General features: G+C 40.3%; 1 long non-coding RNA gene across 1 annotated transcript; it reads left to right on the top strand.

The window, feature by feature from the left end:
* Nucleotides 1–3,591: 3,591 nt before the first annotated feature.
* Nucleotides 3,592–5,925, top strand: LOC121891069. Its single transcript, XR_006094030.1, has 2 exons — nt 3,592–3,902; nt 4,092–5,925. It is a non-coding gene; the product is annotated as an uncharacterized LOC121891069 (long non-coding RNA).
* The last annotated feature ends 288 nt before the right edge of the window (nt 5,926–6,213 follow it).

A 6,213-nucleotide genomic window follows, 5' to 3' on the forward strand; every position in this document is an offset into this window, starting at 1 on the left:
TTCATGTTGACAGACTGCAGGAGAGAGAAGTGAGATCCTCACACTGCTTCCTGTTTACAGCTTCAGCTGCATGTCGACTCTGTTTACTGTCTTTGTTCTTATTGGATGAACTGTGTGTGTGTGTGTATGTGTGTGTGTGTATGTGTGTGTGTGTTAGTATGTGTGTGTGTTGGTGTGTGTGTGTGTATTAGTGTGTGTTTCAGTGTGTGTGTGTGTGTGTTAGTGTGTGTGTGTTAGTGTGTTAGTGTTAGTGTGTGTGTGTGTGTGTTAGTGTTAGTGTGTGTGTGTGTGTGTGTTAGTGTGTGTGTTGGTGTGTGTGTGTATTAGTGTGTGTTTCAGTGTGTGTGTGTGTGTGTGTTAGTGTGTTAGTGTGTGTGTTGGTGTGTGTGTGTATTAGTGTGTGTTTCAGTGTGTGTGTGTGTATGTGTGTTGGTGTGTGTGTGTATTAGTGTGTGTTTCAGTGTGTGTGTGTGTGTGTGTGTGTGTGTGTTTCAGTGTGTGTGTGTGTTAGTGTGTGTTTGTGTTAGTGTGTGTGTGTTAGTGTGTGTGTTAGTGTGTGTGTGTTAGTGTGTGTGTTAGTGTGTGAATGTGTGTGTGTGTGTGTGTGTGTGTGTTAGTGTGTGAATGTGTGTGTGTGTGTTAGTGTGTGTGTTAGTGTGTGAATGTGTGTGTGTGTGTGTGTGTGTGTGTGTGTGTGTTAGTGTGTGTGTTAGTGTGTGAATGTGTGTGTGTGTGTGTGTGTGTGTGTGTTAGTGTGTGAATGTGTGTGTGTGTGTGTGTTAGTGTGTGTGTTAGTGTGTGTGTTAGTGTGTGTGTGTGTTAGTGTGTGTGTGTTAGTGTGTGAATGTGTGTTAGTGTGTGTGTGTTAGTGTGTGAATGTGTGTGTGTGTGTGTGTGTGTGTGTGTTAGTGTGTGTGTTAGTGTGTGTGTTAGTGTGTGTGTTAGTGTGTGTGTTATTGGTCGTCTCGCTGACAGAGACGTCCTCACATGGACAGTAACAGTCTGCTGATGATGATGGATACACGGAGCCTTCGTCTCCACGCAAAGCAGAAAAACCATTACTGCAGTCTGATGGAAACCCACAGAGGGTGACCAGCGTGTGTGTGTGTGTGTGTGTGTGTGTGAGTGTGTGTGTGTGTGTGTGTATGAGTGTGTGTGTGTGTGTGTATGAGTGTGTGTGTGTGTGTGTATGAGTGTGTGTGTCTGTGTGTGAATCTTTTTAGGAAAACAAACACTCTGAGGATGTAAAACTCTTTATTTCTTTAATTCTGAGGTCAGTGGTTTTCAACTGGAGGTCTGAGGACCACTGAGGGTCCTCGAGGCGGCTCAGCGGGTCGCTAATGAAATGAGGAATTGATTATAAATTCCAAAAAAAAAGATCACAGAGTCTCCAAAACCACGAGGATCCACCCAGAACGTCCACAGAGAGTTTAATGTTTGTTATCTCACTTCAACTGCTTTCAGTGCTTTAACTTCATACACAAACATCTCAAACTGTCACTTCAACTATAAATAATAAAGATGTTTTATCACCTCATGAATTTGTTGCTGTTTATGTAAAAGCAGGTTTTCTGGTGTTTTCCAGTCTGGTTCAGACTCGTCCGTCCGACTCGTCGATAAACATTCTCCTCAGAAGGACGGGAACAGCCTGTGAGGTCTGACTTCTCTGGTTTTTTTGTAATATTTCTATATTTTGGAGCGCCGCTGTTCCTCTCAGCGAGCTGTCGAGCAGCTGAACTCTATCGATCGGCCTCTCACTGTTTTTCACTGCTTCTAATGAAAGTCAGGAGCAGACTGGAATACTGATGCGGACACACTCACATATCAGAGTGTGTGTTTCCTTCCTGAGGTAAAATAATTATTGTGTTAGAGACTCTCTCCTCCTGCTTCAGGGTTTCTTTTTACTTCATCAGTTTCCTCTCACACTGAGCTGCTGATAACATCTGCCTCTGATTCATTATCTCAAGAGGAAATCAAGGCTGAAAACTCTTCTGTTCTCCTTTTATTCAATTACATTTTGGAGTTTTTATTCATCTCTCAGTCATTTCATTCTCCTGTTTTTTAATCCTCTGTTTGATGTTTCTCTTATTAAATCCTCTTTATGTTGCATTGTGTCTTATGTCAATGTGAATTGCCTTGTTGTTGAACGTCCGGATTGGCAGGTAGAGACGCATTAAACTGGTTCAGGTGTGTCATTGAATAAATACATATTTAATAAATAGTCTTTAGTGAAGACACTAAACTATATACACTATATTATTGATTCTATAATCATTTAGAGAAGTTTGTGTTTGAGCTGAACCGCTGAAAGACGCGTTGATGTCTGTAAATGAGATCAGACGGAGACGTTAGCAGGAAGCTGATGTGTGTTGTTGTTGTTCAGAGTCATGTGTTGAGGAGCAGGATGCGATCAGGCTCAGTGTGACTGTCTGCTGATGGCAACAACACGTCATCACTTTATTATTTATTTAATGTAAATAATATAAAACTAGGGGGCGCCATCATGAAACCAAAGAATGTAAAATGTAAATTTCTCCCTTCTGGTTTCAGCCAAATAATAACAAATATATTGAACAATTCTAAATTACAGTATCCATCTCCTTTGTGGTCGTCCACAGAATAAAATCCTTCTGTCCCCGTTGCTCTTCTCCCTCCTCATCAATGATTTCAGATCGACATCAAACTCCATCAGGAGTCTGAAACACGCAGACGACACCGCGATCGTAGGATTGATCTGTAAAGACAATGAGGCCTGCAGGCTGGAGGTGGAGACATCAGTCAACTGGTGGTCCTGAACAGAAAAAAGACTGAAACGATCATCGACTTCAGAACAAAACAATCAATGAAAACACCTTTTCTCATCGACAGCCAACCAATTACAGTAACTTCAAGTTCCTTGGCACACCCATCAGCTAGCACCTGAAATGGGACCTCAACGCCAACCATGAAGCCCAACAGAGACTCTACTTGTCAGGCGAGTTCTAATTTTACACAGTATAATCCAGAGCTTCCTGTCAATATCGATTACTGTCTGGTACAGAAACACATCTAAACACACAATAAAGAAAATAGACGGAATTATCACCAGAGCATCAAAGATCATAGACTGTAAACTCCCCACACTGGACTCCATGAACACACCACGACCCTCCTCCACCCAGCTCACCATCTGTAGTGACCAGAGCTTCTTCACCAAAGCCGTACAGTTTTATACAGTTATATACAGTTACATACAGTTATATACAGTTACATACGGTTATATACAGTCACATACAGTTATATACAGTTATATACAGTTATATACAGTTACATACAGTTATATACAGTTATATACAGTTATATACAGTTACATACAGTTACATACAGTTATATACAGTTACATACAGTTATATACAGTTATATACAGTCACATACAGTTATATACAGTTATATACAGTTATATACAGTTACATACAGTTACATACAGTTATATACAGTTACATACAGTTATATACAGTTACATACAGTTACATACAGTTATATACAGTTTTATACAGTTACATACAGTTATATACAGTTACATATAGTTATATACAGTTACATACGGTTACATACAGTTTTATACTGTTATATACAGTTACATACAGTTTTATACAGTTACATACAGTTATGTATTGTACGGTATGTGCAGCTGTGTATGTTTTATGTTTGCACTGCTGTATGTGATGTATTGTTACAGTCGTTCCATCTGTACTGACATTAATCCCGCCAGCTGAGCCGAGAGCTAATAAAAGAAACTTAATCTTTAAGTTGAAAATGAAAAAACTGCCTGATGCTCACATCTGTTAATCGGTGTGATTTCAGCCAGAAGTCATGTGACGTCGGTGTGGATGTGTGTGTTGGAGGTGATGATGAAATTCCAGGTAACCTCTCTCCTCTCACATTAATCCCGACTCATTTGTCAGCTGACAGCTCTTACCTGGGGATCAGGTGACTGATTCCTCTCAGCTCCGAGCGGTGTTTTCTAATTATCTCCTCTCTCCTCTCCTTCTTCTTCTTCTCCCCTCTGCCCTCCGTCTCTCTGGCCTCCTTTCCCTTCGGCTGGATGACAGAGGGGGGAGGGCAGAGGGAGGAGGAGGATTAATTAAAAATCTCTGCAGCTTCAGGACCCTCAGAGCGACGCTGATCGATGGCGCTCTGTTTTTGTTTATCTGAAGTGACGGCGGGACGAGTGAGACTGAACCTGAGCTGCTGATTCTGTTTAACACACATTTCCATCTCCACATCGAGCTTGCAGACAGCAGCTCACTTTCAGCTGCAGGAGAAAAACTGCATTGATCCAGTTCTGCTCCAGCTAACGTCTGATTGGACGCCTCGAGCTGCAGCAGCAGATTACTGTTCGACCATTCGGCTGGACTTCATTACCTGGAGGACTGTCATGGCTGATTAACCGTGTAAGGGATCAGTTTATAATCTGGTTTCCTGCACATTATGAGACTGTTCCACTGCAACTAAAGACGTTCATCACTGGACATCAAGTATTTGTTTTCTCTCATTAACACCAGTCTGGAGTTACTGGTTTACTCATTATGTGAATGAATTTTAATTGGTTTTGAAAAGACTTTTGGAAGTTTAAAAACAATTTGAATAATCAGATATTATGTGGTGTATGCAAGATATATAATATGATATCGTTTGCAAATATGATAACTTTGTTCTCAAACTGAGGCCTTTATGCACTCAACTGAAGGATTGCAGAGTTTACACGTTCAAAATGAGCATCTTGGACACTTAAATTACAGATTTTATATTGTAAATTTAAACAGATGTTGTTCATGTGACATTAACAGATATGCAGTTGTAGGTTGATGTAATGTTGTAATATTATGCATTTCTCCAGCATGTATCAATGAGGGAACCCTTTGTTAGCTACAGGGTGATAAATATCTCAAACATCCAGTCCAATAATGGATTTTTCAGCAAACTAATTGAATAAGTATTACTTCAGTAAATGTTCAAGCAATTTCCTAACTGTTAAGTTGAATGGTATCGGTATCGTCTAACAGTTTATTATCATGAATTATGAAGATATGTATTCAATCTGCTCATTTGAGAAAATGAACCCAACTTTAATTTATCTTAATTGCCTGAATAATCCCCAGGAACTGTCTGCCTGGTTGTCAATAGTGATTTGACAGATCGTTATTATTATCAGACTTAACTGGAATGTTTCAAAACCGTTGTCCCCGTCTCGTTATAGTGGGATATATTATCTTATTATACTTCGTTATTTTCTGTTGTTATTGTACAGATTGTTACAGATTGTGCGTGCTCAACTAAAGGATATTGAGGACTGACGTTAACGATCTTGCCTGCTCATATTAAGGGAATTTGCAGAGTGCAGCTCTTGTGAGTACGTTGGGGATCTTGCGTGCACATGTTCAGGATCTTGCACGTTCAAATTAAGAACCTTACGAACTCAAATCAAAGTATATGACGCTAATAATTTGAGGATCTTTAAATTAAGAATCTTTAGTGCTCAAATGAAGTGTAAGACGTGATGTTTTAGATCTTGAACACAAACTGAGGATCATTTTTCTCACATCTTGTGCGCACGTCGTAGATTTTATCCACACAAATGACATGTTGCTCACAATCATTGTTACTCTGTTCAGCACTCAGCTTTGTTTTATTGTCTGTGAATATATTGAGATTTCCCGTCTGACATCTTGTTACTCCTCATATTTATCTCGACAGTCCGGTTTGGGAACCGCAGCGTAGACGGAGGTAGAAGCAGAGTAAACACAGAGATGTTTACATCCACAAGAGCTCAAACACGCTCGAGTGCTTCTGCGGTCGTCCAACATAAACACACTCGGCCGTCCTCGTTACATGCAAACACAGATTATTGTCTGTATGTGAGCTGTGAAGTGTTGATTCAGTCGGCGTTTGACAGATCAGAGCGGGAGCATCTGTCAGACCTGCTGATCTCTTAAATTACAGCCACACTGAGACAAAAGACTCAACAACAACCAGAATGAAAATCGAGTAGTTTAAAGTTTCTCACATGAACCTCATGAAGTTTGTCTGCAGACATCAGATCCGTCTCGCTCTGCTCGTCTGTTGCATCGTTGACAGAAACACATTTCAATTAAGAAGCATTTGGTCCAATATGAGTGGAAACACTTTGGGACCAACAAACCAAGTTACATCATAAAAATATGAAGCCGATCA

The sequence above is a fragment of the Thunnus maccoyii genome, chromosome 23 (assembly GCF_910596095.1).
Source record: "Thunnus maccoyii chromosome 23, fThuMac1.1, whole genome shotgun sequence".
Lineage (NCBI taxonomy): Eukaryota > Metazoa > Chordata > Actinopteri > Scombriformes > Scombridae > Thunnus > Thunnus maccoyii.